Genomic DNA, 13,847 nt, shown 5'->3' on the forward strand with positions numbered 1-13,847 from the left:
GTAACTACGTCAATGCGAAATTATTAATTAAATTATTAATTAAATAGGACGGATGGTACGGTGCGGAGACAGTGATCGCAAAACCGAATTTTTACAGTCGTCTTTTCAGAGAATTTGGTCGCGATCAAACTGCATAAACTTGAGGTGAACTCAAAGTTCAACAAACCAATTTACATGGGTATGTGTATACTCAACGTATCCAAGACATGCTTGTATGAATTTCACCATGAATACATGGCGCCGTTGTTTCGCGAGAAATGTAAAATTATGTATACTGATAGGGATAGTTTAATATATAACATTGAATGTAATGACGTATATGAAATTATGAAGCATGATATTAATAAATTCGACATGAGCAATTACGCGGTTGATAATACGGTAATTGCTCGGTATTCCGCTCGCTAATAAAAAAGTGTCCGGGCTAATGAAAGATGAAAATAACGGTCTGATTATGACTGAATTCATAGGGCTTAGAGCAAAGATGTATACCTTGTGCGTTGACGGTAAAAAAGACACGAAGAAAGTCAAGGAAGTCAAGAGTAACGTTATAGCAAAATCGATAATTTTCAATGATTATACGCGATGCTTGCATGATAAAATTGAAATGACACGACAACAGTTATGAATAAGATCTAAATTACATAAAGTATATACTGAAGTGCTTGAAACTAAAATTGCTCTAAGTCCATACGACGATAAGCGATATATTGTACCCGGAACTACTAACACTCTGCCGTGGGGGCATTATAAAATACCTCAATAAAACATTTAATTTGTATATATTGCAAACGTTATAAATAAAATACTCAATTCCTTTTGTTTTAATATGTATAATATGTATGTATACAGAGTAGTTCAGAACGACCCATGTGTCCCTGTAAAGACGTGTTCTTGAATAAATTCTAAGACGATTTTTCCTGTACAAAAATTTTGTCTGACGCTTACTTTTTGAATAATAAGAGGATAAAGTTAGCGAATCACGGGTAAGCGTCCGCGTCGGACGGTGAGTTGCGCCGCCTTTGTCTACCATGTATACACAGCCCGTGATTCGCTAACTTTATCCTCTTATTATTCAAAAAGTAAGCGTCAGACAAAATTTTTGTACAGGAAAAATCGTCTTACAATTTATTCAAGAACACATTTTTACAGGGACACATGGGTCGTTCTGAATCACCCTGTATATTGCGAACATTATAAATAAAATCTCTCATTTTTGTATAACATGATATGTTTTAGAAATAAGTAACTTATTTTTGTATTTTATATGTTTATGTATTCTAATAAATGTGAGTACAAAATGTTTTATATTGTAATAATGTGTTTATATATAATTTATTTACAACATACTATCCTTATGTATCCAAGAATCATTTAATTCATTGAATCCTAGCCATTTCACATAAACTTTATTTTCTCTTTTGCGCAACACTTTTTCAACAAGATACTACACATCGGGATTAGCGACACGATGCAATTTGTATTTATAGAATCCTCTAGCAACAGGTTTTCCACAGTAATCTTCCAGGAGATATGTCACAGGATTTGTTTTCTGCACTTTGGTAATTCTAAACACTTCCGTCGTCCAATTTTGCGTATAACCCTTTCAAAGGTTGTTTTGAATTTACTCAAGTGTACCAAATCATCCACTTTGAATCGCGTTGGTTTAACAATTTTAACGTGGTTGTACACCGTGGTTAAAAGTTTTTCAGCATTCGTGGAAGTAACATCGATGAGCCGCATACCGATAGTTCGATGCTTTCTTATGTTGTACTCTGAAAAAAGACGTGGCAACAAATCAATCCATTTATAGTTTCCATTTAGTGTAAACTGTTTCCACATGTTGTTCTTCAATGTACAATTGAACTGTTCAACCTCCAATGCCTTTATTACAGAGTACGTAGAATAGTGATTAATGTCATGTTTTTTCAAAAGTTCTTGCACGTTTGCGTTGTAAAATTCTTTTCCCATGTCGGTTTGCAAATTTTTCGGACATTTTTTATCGCCTCGAATTATCTTCGCGATCCCTGCAGCCATCTTATTTCCACTCTTAGTTTTCAACAGCACGGCCCATGCATACTTGCTTAGCACATCGATAACGGTGAGAATGTGGTAACCTTTGTTAAATCGTGTATAAGGACGCATCTCGACCACATCTGCCTGCCACAGATTATCGTATCCATAAACAATAACGTGTCTTTGCGGAGAAATTCTTCTCGCAGGGGCATGCAGTTCTTTCACCAGCCGCTGCTCTCGGAGTTTTTCTTTTTAGACATGTTTGATCACGATGTATGATACACGAATGACACAGAGATATGACGTTTACTCTCTGTTCTATTCTGTCTTATCAGAGAAAGACGTCATTATTTCAAGCTAATGCGCAGTTTGTATATTATTTTGAAATTCTATTATTCTCTTCTCGAATTCTTCCTGTCGATTTTTCTAAATTTGTATGCTCTGTTGCACGTATTGTTTGTTTGCAACATCATCATCGTCCATTGGCAGAGTCGAATCTTGCGCGACCTTGCGTTAAAGTCGGCTGCGACCACGCAAAGAGCATTGTCACGTAATTTCTGAGTAATCCGTTCCATTGGTAGTATGGCTCCGCTTCACTTTTTCCGAGTGATATTCCAAACTTGTTTATTGGCATTTCGACGTTGACTAAATGATTTGTATCGTGCGGTTTTAATTTATAATAAGGCCGACCTTGCAAAGTTCTTTGATTATTGACAGAATCTCATTATCATGAGCGTTGTTGCCAGCCCAACAAGAAGCGTCGAGTAATCGAAGGCGCTCGACTAGTTCCTTAGGATTGTCCCAATGAACGTAATCGATCTTGTTATCAGTCAACCTCATGGTGGATGGTATCAAGCCTCTACCCTTTTTTTACCCATGAGCGGAGCGATGATTTGCTTATATTTGTATCCCTTGTTACCCATAATGGGATTATCGGCGCTCCAACTACGTCTATGAGCATTCGCTTTTAACAGTATACTTTTATATGTTTGTTTGTCATCCTCGGTAATAATAGCTTTATTGGGAAGTCTCTTGAAAATCAACTCGTATAATCCTGGCGTACCATTGTACTTCACTTAACCTATGATTAATTTGCCATCTTTGTTGATGTCAAATTGTTTGTCTCCAAGCTTCATATTATTTTTACCGAAAACTACACTGTACACATAATCAACCTCGTTTTGTTTGTCATTAGCAAAGAGCAGGTCCACGTACTTTCGTTCTAATGATTCCAGCTGACTATACAACACGACACGCTCTTCTGGTAGTTGCAAAGTCTCTTTGACAGACGTTTCAAATGTAGATTTTATTTTGACATCTTTTTCCTCCGGTATGAATGGTAATGGTGGTGGTTTGTGAGGTTTTATCGGTGTAGATTCTAACGTTGGTTCAAAACTGAACGTTGATGAATCCAAGATGTCTTTGTTGTCGTCGTCGTTATTCAATTGTATCTTACGTTGCTTTCTTGGCGGTGGTGTTAATTCAAACAATCTATCATTATTATCGCTATACTCGTGTTTTTTTTAATGATTTTTTTTGCAACATTTGCTTTTTTCATGATATCTTTCGCAACATTAATTTCTTCCTTGACATCTTTCACAACATTGGCTTCTTTCTTGATTTTTTTTTCACAGCATCAATGACTTTTTTCTTAATTGGTTGAGAGTCCTCGGTGTTCTCGACAAAATTTTTCTTAATCGGCTGAGATTTCTCAATATTTTCAACAGTTTGTTTTAAAAGTTTGACGATGGGTTTAAACTGTTTCTCCAACGCTATATCTTCCTCTATTTTACCAGTTTTCAAAGCACGATATTTTTTACAAATCCAATTGCTCGTTTTTGCAATCTGCTTTACTATTCTCTCACGATCCTTGATGCTGTTGTTGTTCATGTTGGAGGAGAAACGTTGCTTACTTAACATATCGTAACAATTAACCACGTTACGGTACCGCATAATCATTCAATTCTTTTCTGTATCGCCCGTTGTTAAGCGCACTATCCTTGTTTATTACTAGGAATCCATACTTTTGTTGCCAACAAGTACTATACAATTCACAAAAATCCTCGAACGACATGTCGGTGTTTACACGATTATTGTATACATGTTTGAGGTTGGTACCATCTTGTTTGAATATGATTAACAGATTCGTATTGTCACGTATAAGATGTTTCGGTATTTTTGCATATGCCTGAGAGAGATAGTAGCTGTCGACATCCATGTGATGACCCATTGCAAAGTATTCTTTTATAACATCTTGCTTGTCGCATGCCACGTCATCAAAGATAAAAATGGAATTTGGAAGCGCCTTGTTCGGTAGAACGACATTATTGGAAAATGTAAAATAACCAATTTCATCTATCGGTGTCAATAAATTCTCCAAGTATTGATATTTCGGTTGCAGCGATTTTGAGTACACGTACACGTTCTCGAAGCATACACCGTGTGGCCTTTCCATCAAGCTTATCAACACGTTTGTCTTGCTACAGTTTGATAGACCACAAATGATACCGCGTATAAAAATTGTTAACAAGTTTCCATGCATGCACATCTTTTTCTCAGACATTAACTATATTTTATCATCAAAATTTATCACTTCAATTACCTGCGATTGTTGCACGAACCGCATATTTGTTCTCTTTCTCACTCTCTCTCTATAACAATAAAAAGAAAATGAAAAACGATACTGAGACCTAGCTTATTTATAGAAGCACGTTGAGCAAAAGAGCTCAGTATACAAAATGTTTCGTTGGATAACTGCTACTCAGTTTAATGATTGATAAAGAATTGTGTTGAATGTCGACAAAACGTAAGGATTTTGGCTTATTGAACAGCGCAATAAATGCACTTCTTTTCAAATTGCGTATCACCGGATATCAGTTTTGCGGTTCAGGAACGCATTTAAAAAAACGATTGGCTAGAGGCAATCGAAGCATTAATCCGTTGAACGCGGTGTGTTGCGAGCACAACATAGCCTATTCGCAAAGCGAGGATCTCGCTAAACGATACGTGGCCGACGATATACTTGCAGCGAAAGCGGGAAAACGCATTACTGCGAAAGATTTGACTCTCGGGGAGAGAGCTGCTGCTGCAATCGTTTGGGTGGCTAAGACAAAATTTGGCATGGGTTTAAAAACAAAAATAAAGAAGAAAAAGAAGGCAACAACAAAAAAACGAATACTTCCGGTAGCGAAACGAGGTGGTTTTTTTTATCAATTCTACCATTGTTGGGAGTTCTCAGTTCAGTAGCTGGTGGAGCGGCTAGAATCGCAAAAGTGGTCAACAATAACAAAGCAGCGCAGCGTCATCTGGAAGAACTAAAACGCCATAATCGTGTCATGGAAGGTGGTAAAATTTATCTTGTTCCATACAAGCATGGACGAGGAATCTCGAGAAAAAAAACGTCAAAAGAAAAGCATTAAAAATGCCAAAAGGTGCGACTACCAACATACAACTGCAACAACTGGCAAACCGTTTGCAAATTCCATACTTCAGAGGTGTTTTCATGTGTACTACCTTACCAACAGATAGTGTATATAGAAACGAGAGCGGTATCGTGAATTTGGACAATGCTGAGGAACCTGGCACTCATTGGGTGGTGTATGCAAAGAGAGAGAATTGCGTTATATAGGTATTTTGACAATTTTGGTAACCTTTGTCCACCGAGAGAATTGCGATATCTAAACGTGACACAAATCGAGTACAATTGCAAGGCTTATAATCAAAGCAATTGTGGACAACTCTGTCTGCAATTTTTACAAATCGTTGAAGATCAGTTTAAAAACTGACATTGCACTGTTTAAAACTCAGTACTTGCTCAGACATGTCACTGACGTTTACATTGACAGGCAAAAGTAGCGTCCTTGCGGTAAGCTACTTTCCAGCCGTAGATTTGAGGGACGATGATTACGAGCTCTTCTTGACAGACTTTGAAACCTACTACACGATACCTAATGTAAACTCATCAAATAATAAATTTTACTATGACAAGGGCGATAAGGAAATTATCATTCGCGAAGGATCGTATGAACTGCGCGACATAAGCAAGTATCTGAAACGTGCAATTTTACAATCTCGATGTCGATGGTATTTCGATTGTAACGTCGGTTGTCCGCGGTGATATGATGATCGATGATGGTGCAAAAGGAGAGTTCCCGATAATGATCCGCGCGACTAACAATACAATGAAGAGTGAGGTTAATTGCGCCTATCGAATAAATTTTACCAAACCCAATAACACTGGCTTACTGCTAGGATTTTCATCAAGTAGTACTAGAACCTTAACAGTGGCATAAATCAGATGCACCGATAAATATTATCAACGTAATTATCATTCGCATAGAATGCAACGTAACCATGGGGGCGTACAGCAACAACAGTGCGTGCATACGATACACGAGTTTTCACTGAGGGTACCATCAGGATATAAGATATCGGAAACGCCATCACAGATCATTTACCTTCCAGTCATCGCACGGAACATTTCAGACTTAACGATTCGCATTGTGGATCAAGACAGTCGGTTGCTCGATTTTCGCGGAGAGGAGATCACCGTTAGACTGCACGTACGGAGACAGAGACGATAACGTGACATGCTCGTGTTCAACGAGCAGCTGAAACAATCAAAATCACAATTTATAACAAAGAGACGACAACGACGACGACAACATCAATCAAGAATATTCAATTGTCTGGCAAAAGGAAACTCACCGCATCAAACATTTAATGTTTGAAATCATTAGGATTCACTGTACGAAATGGTTGATATCTTAAAGGTGAGCCGATCTTTGACGATTGCATCATCAAGATGGAGACTCACACGTACAATCCATATGCCAACACGACATTTGGGAATAACGATGAGATAAGGGTATCAATACAGCAGCAAGATTTATATACGTTACCGTATGAAAGTTTTCTTTACATTGAAGGAAGATTGACGATAAAGAATGCAAATGCAAATACGCCAGTGTTTGGTTTTAATTGTATGTGGTACATGTTTGATGAAATTCGATATGAACTCAACGGTGTGGAGATTGATCGCTCTAGAAATGGAATGATTAGTATGATGAAAACTTATGTATCAATGTCGGAGTTCAACATAAGGAATCTATTACATGCTGAATTTCCATATGGGGATAGAATAGAAACATTTGATGCTTTAATTTTTGCTTATCACTTAACGTGCTATTGGAATTTTGTGAAAATTACAAACGTGTGATAGTTAACGCTCGTCATGAGTTAATTTTGATATGAGCGCGCAATGATAACAATTGTTTTGTGGGAGATCCAGCGATGAAACCAAAACTTGAATTATTCAAAGTGCAATGGCGTATGCTTCATGTTATGTTGAATGAAGTCAACAAACTATCCATGCTGCAAATCTTGTAGAGCGGGCGATACCTAAGTGTGAGTTTTTGTTCATGGGATCTATATGAGTATCCCCTATTGCCAAGTATGACGAAGCATTCCTGGGCAGTCAAAACTGCAACTCAGCTAGAAAAATCACGATATGTCATTTTTGCTTTGCAGATTAATAGAATGATGGGATGGTGCCGTATTGGATGGCGAAAGGTCCGATTACGAGAGCTGTATATGGAATGATAACATCGATGGTGACTACGGCGATGACAACGATGAAGATCTTGTATACGTTAAGGGGCATGAAAAACGAGAATGGTTGAAGGATATGCTGAATGCTGATGCAAAGGATAATCATCAAGACCAATTATGAAGACATGAAATTTTTGAATAAATTAGATGCTTCTAATACTGTACGATGTGGAAAACATGTTAAAAATTGTGCATTACAAAATGTATTTAAAATGTATAATTAGTGGTCACAACGCCAAAAGAAAAATTGTATGGTTTGAAAAAATAAAAATATAAAATACATAAATATATATTTTTATTTCTTTTCCTTTCCCTACAGTGAAGGATCAATAGTGGTATAATAATAGTTCAATAGTAGTACGATAATGGTTCAATAAACGTTTGATTATGGAACAATGTGGTTTGTTAGACGTTCAATTGATGTTCAATTATTGAACAACGTGGTTCAATAGACGTTCGATCATAGAACAACGTGGTTTAATTGATGTTCAATTGATGTTTAATCATTGTTCGATTATATGTATATTATTTCCATAGAAGATAAAGCATTAGTCACACCATATTCAAGCGAAAACGTAATGTGTGTGAGTGAGAGAGAAAACCATGTACAATAGCCATAACTTGTACGAGCGAGAGTGCATAGGAGGGCAGGAAGGAGGGAGAGAGAGAGGAGGAAGGGAGAGAGGGGGAGAGAAAGAGAGAGAGAGAGAGAGAGAGAGAGAGAGAGAGAGAGAGAGAGAGAGAGAGAGAGAGAGAGAGAGAGAGAGAAAGAGCACTATTCGGGGAACTTATGGTAACGATGGTGGAGCAATTTCTCCGACAATTGTTATTTTATTTTTTTATTTTAAATTTTTAATAAATTGATATAAATTGATATAAAATTAATTTAAAAATTATTTTAATTAATAGTCTGATATAACAAATTATTAATAATTAATTGTTTGATACAAAAATTATATTCAATAATTGCTTGATATTAATTTAATTAATTAAAGAGGGGGAAACTTCCCCTCTTTTTCTCCCCCCTCCTCTCTTCGCCCACCCCAAATTGAATTGAAACCGGCCTATTATATCTACTGCTGTATACTCGTATATTGAAATTTTGCTGTCTTATTAGGCCTAAATCTAATTTTACATTTTAGTAAAGCATTTCGAGTACATTTTAATAAGTAAGGAACGTCCAAAATTGTTACTATTGTCACATTATTGGTTACAAATGTGTAAGAAGTTGGGTCAACAGTATTTTCAGTACACAATTCCAAAATTGCTTTTATTGAGTAGAACACAAATAGTCGCTTTTACTATCATGCCAATTTCTTGAAGTTATAAAGTAGCATTTTTTATTATTGACTTCAGATCAGAAGCATAAATTGACCGACTGACAATAAAATAATAAGCGACTACCTGCTTCTAGGATTTTCTCAATCCTTTTATCATTAATACCAATGCATGATTTGCTGGTTTATTACATCGTCCTAATTCCCTTGGATTTTGAAATCTGATAATAATTTTTTTAAGAGGAAAGTAATGAAAACCTTTATCTGACAATATTTCATCAAAAACTAAAGCACAATATCGGTTTAGTACGTCAGTGTCATTGATTTTACTTTTAAGTTGTTGCAGCAATTGTTTGTTTATGCCTGTATTAAAAGGAACTTTTGAAAGTACTATTTTTAAAAGTCCTAGGTGACGGCAACTGGAAGAAGTTGGATACATATTTATAAGTACGCGGACTTCGCTTATAAATAGATAACGCAAAAATGTTATCTTCGTCAGTCCATTTTTTTCCGGTTGGAGCGCGGTCTATGTTTCGCAACTGCGAATTTATAAAATTTTGAGTCACAGTATTCAACTGATTTTCCATATATTGGAAAACGTTGTCTTTGTACAGCTTTTTCAGTTTCTCTATAGTATCCTTTTGATTATAAAGTGATTTCTTAACTTTTGATAATTTATTGATCGTTCTACGATGTATTTTGTGCAGTCTACGTTTAGTTGGTGTTATTACTTTCAAAGATACTCCTGCTTCTGTTAGGAAACCAGGTTTTTTTTGTTTCTTTAACAAAATCTCATTACATTCAGTCAAATTATCAGTAATTACTGTATCATCATTATCATCACTATTATCGTCGTGTTAACAATTTGCAGCAGACTGCTTCACAGATACAGCCTTGTTCATGAGTGTATGAATGATAATTGAAACTATCGTTAATTGAAACGTCGTTAACGCTTTCAGTGTGAGTATTTAAATTTTGTTTTGTATTTAAGTTAAAAGAAACATCTTCAAAGATAATGTTGCTATCAATTCTACTTGAAATATTATCAACAGTACCTTGACTAACAGTAGATGTATTGTTAGTTAAGCTATTGCTAATAATGTTTAAATCATTGGAGGCAGTAATTAAATTTGTTGAGTTTAAAATTAGGGAATAATGAGCTCAAGAGCCACGCAGAATGTCAGACGCAAATAAATAAATCAACGCATAACTCCAATGTCAGGCAAACGTTTTGACCTTTAATGACGGTCTTTTTCAGTACAGATATTACAAGTCGAGATAAATAGAGATTGTGCAAAATCGCGGTGTACATCTTATTTCAACGTCTTAGCATAATAACATTGTAAGCGACCTTACAGAGCGTGTGCAGAGATAAGAGCTTCATAAAACCACATAAATTGGTTGCTCTAAGCACCGAAACTTGTGTCACAGCCTTGAGATGGGATGTTACATCTCGGTGAAAATAGATACCTATCAGATGTAACATTCAAATTCTGAAAGGTATTCAACGGAAATGCAAAATTTAATATAACATAATATAAAATTATTACTACTTCTGCTATTAAATGACTCGTATGTATGCAAGAAATCGGGACATTACCTTATACACTAATATCTATATATATACATTGTGACGTGGCAGTTTTATCTGCCTCGCCACTTCGTCCTTCGCCTGAGCATAGCGCAAGGAGGCGCGTAAGACCGGGTCGGGCACTCAGCGAGAAAGCGAAATCTCCGGCGGGGCTGCGGCGCGTATTGATTTCATTTATTTATTCGCGGCTTATTTCATGTATCCGCGGGCACCTCGACAAACGTCGCCTAAGGACCAGCGAGGAGGATGGGCAGCAGCAGGACAAGGAGAAGGCGATCGTCCAGGGCCGGCGCACGGAAAACCGACGACGGAGAGAAGGACAAGACTCGACGTGGTGATAGATATGCGCCACGCAAAAGAGGCTCGCAATTGGCGCAGCCGAGGGACAGGCCAGGGCGGACGAACGGCCAGGGCGGACGAACGGCCAGGGCGGACGAACGGCCAGGGCAAGGGCCGTCGAATGCCGGCTGTCCGTCGAGAAGGGTAGCGGCGAAGAATCGTCGCGGGAAATTTCTGCTGCTGTTGTCGTCCGCGAGGACGACGAGAACGACAAGGATGTTGGATGCCAACGGGGACCGCACGACACCTGCGGAGACCCGACACTGCGCTGCCGTGACGTCACGGCTAGATAAGGGCGGCCGCTGATAGGCCGCGCCGCTAGGCGCAAGGATATCGCGCACCCTGTGGGAGGGGTAGCGCTCATCGATCGCGCATCGAACGCGATCCTCTCGGCTTTTGCGTGCGACCCGGCGAACTGAGCGCGTGCGGGACGAATCCGAGCGAGGGTTATCGGCGAGCGAGCTACCGGATTTTGGCTATCGGAACTGTGCCCGGCCTGGCGATCCCTGCGGAGACGTCCACGGGACCAACGGAGGACAGGATCGTCGTCGAGGTGACCCTCTAGAGACGGTGTAAAGCCACGAGCTGCCGATGCCGGCTGACTCGCGCTCTGAGGTGGAGCCATTGGGTTAGTGTGCAGGTGCGTCCGCCGCGTGGCGATAGAACGCACCTTTTTAGTGTTTGGTCGGCTCTCCACCTCAAGCGTGAGACCTTGTCGAGGCACCCAGCTGTCGACTGCCGCGTGTACGTTGGCTGTCCCGCCGTAGAAGCTCGCGGACGACCGGCTTCCCGGGAAGCCGCAAAGCCCTCGCGCACGTGCGCGAGTCGTGTTACGGCCGTGATCACACGACCGCCCGCGTTATCGGTGCGTTGTCGTGTCGCGCGTCTTCGAGAGAATTGTGCATCGTGACCGCGACGACGGCATTGCCGTCACCGGGTATCTTTGGTTGTATTGCTTTTGAGTTAATTACTGTCCGTTAGCGAAAGTTCGACGAGTGTGTTCTCACCGCGCTGTTCCGAGCGCGCGTGATTGGCTGTCTCGTTCCGCGCGGGACCAACCGCCGTTGTTCGCGCCGCTAGCGTAAGCATTGTAGTATTTAAGAAAATTTTCGCGTTCCGCTTATTCGTTTTCGTCAACTCTCTTCATCTTTTCTTTGCTTGCTTCGACTGATAATTTCTTCGTGTTTGGCTCTACTCTGTCTCTGTCATATGCTACAATACATGTTATTTCTGTCTGTTATATCGGCCTGATCTTGCTTGATTTCTCGCCTGCCCGTCTCCTCTAGTAAGAGAGCCGCTTCCTCCCTGTCTCCGCTACCCCGCCCCTCTACCGGTTAGAGGAGCTAGCTGGCCGCGTGCGAGCGACGATTTCGTGTTTCGTTCTGAGAAGCTATCGCGTGGTGTGCATCCGCGTCTAGCGTTAAGTAGTGTACCCGGCGACGCGACCGGTATAATCGCGTCTGGCGCCCAATTCGCGATTGGTGGTATCTATTGGTTCTATCGTCGCTCACGCGTGTCTCGCGCGTAATTCCGGTGTTTGATCGCGTATTCCGCCGCTGCTCTCCGGCGTGGGATAAAAATACGTGACAACATATATACTATGGGTGCTTTCCAGCTATGACACAAGTTGACACTGTGTAACACATTGTCCATTAGTGTGAGTAAGACAACTAAAATTTTCTCCCTTACATTAATGTGTTACACAGTGTTGACTTGTGTCGTAGCGGAAAAGCACCCTATATGTCACATCTCGCTTATTTATTTACGCATATCACAGTATTGCTTAAACAATTGGCAGATCAGTTCACGGAATAAATCATCCAACACGTACAGATGATCTTGTGCAATTTCTGAAAAAAACGTGGAAGCTGTTACAATTTACAATAGAATAAAAATGTTAACATGAGAATAGAAATACATTTGAATAAGTATAGGCACTATTGCTCAATTATTAATATGGTAAATATTTAGAAAAGTAATGAATACAGTTATAAATATAACTGCATTTATAAGAGTTAAACAACCTAAAATATAGATACATATTCTCAACGATACACAATATCATACAAATATTATAAAATATTTATAACGTACAAATATTCTCTCTTCTACAATACCATAATAATTACAAATTCATACTTACAAAAGTATATCTATAATCATGATGAATTATGATGAATTGTATATACTGTTTGGTCCGGCTTCAGTAGTACAATTTTATCTTGAATGATTTGGCTTCCTGCAGAGTTCAGCCAGAGCTCAGTCCAAAGTTTGTTCGTTTCGAATAGGAAAACAAAACTCGGATGATCAAAATCTTTATTGTGTAAAATATGTATTGCAAACGAAAAATTGCATTAACAATCCTAACCACATTTTGCGACTACACTAATAGTTTTTCACTGGGAAAACTAGTGCGCACTGAGTGTGCACTCGCTGCAGGTAATTGGGCGTTTCCGTTGGCACAGTTATCGCGCAAACCGAAATATCCAATTGCTAGCGGCAAGTGCACACTCAGTGTGCACTAGTTTTCCCAGTGAAAAATGCTATAAAATGGTGATTAAAAAATAGCGTCATGCCAATGCCGTAGTGGGAATTGTCCTACCACTGCATGAAGTTATGCGCGCGCATGCATTTATTCCCGTTTTCGCTTGCATATATCTGTTTCCATTTTTCATATATAAGTTTTACTCCCTTGCGTTGTATCATGCTTTCTCCAGGATGCATTATCGTAGCGCGCCTCACTACTTTCTTTCTGCTCCCCGATCACGGCAGTGCTTTTAAGAGATATTTACACGCACCGACAAATGTGGTGTTTCTCGGTGCTGGCGCTCGGCTGTCAGACACATTTGTAGTCGTGCACGTATGTACACCCAGCGTGTTTGATTCTGCCCATGGAAAAATTTTCTAAACTGAGAAGTTGCTATCTTTCTACATACTTACAGTTCATCATTATCGTAACGACCAACAAGCTCTAATCGTTACTTTAATCATAAACTGCGACTATAAAGAAAGTG

At 39.2% G+C, this 13,847-nt stretch overlaps 2 protein-coding genes across 12 annotated transcripts in view; one reads left to right on the top strand and one right to left on the bottom strand.

The window, feature by feature from the left end:
* The window catches only part of LOC105203879 (transient receptor potential cation channel protein painless), a 271,244-nt gene that overhangs the window by 246,190 nt on the left and 11,207 nt on the right, over nucleotides 1-13,847 (bottom strand). Inside the window, exon 2 of one of the 5 annotated variants that reach the window (XM_039457387.1) lies at nucleotides 6,474-6,626. The exons of 2 other annotated variants lie outside the window; for them this stretch is intronic. The gene's annotated coding sequence lies outside the window, so the exon portion shown is untranslated. Of the gene's footprint in view, nucleotides 1-6,473; nucleotides 6,627-12,976; nucleotides 13,148-13,847 lie in introns of all 5 variants that reach the window. 2 more of the 5 variants (XM_039457386.1, XM_039457385.1) reach the window with 2 other exon arrangements.
* LOC105203454 (nucleoporin NUP2) overlaps nucleotides 1-13,847 on the top strand; it is a 233,973-nt gene that overhangs the window by 8,233 nt on the left and 211,893 nt on the right. The gene's annotated exons all lie outside the window — the stretch shown is intronic.

Source organism: Solenopsis invicta, chromosome 14, assembly GCF_016802725.1.
Source record: "Solenopsis invicta isolate M01_SB chromosome 14, UNIL_Sinv_3.0, whole genome shotgun sequence".
Classification (NCBI taxonomy): domain Eukaryota; kingdom Metazoa; phylum Arthropoda; class Insecta; order Hymenoptera; family Formicidae; genus Solenopsis; species Solenopsis invicta.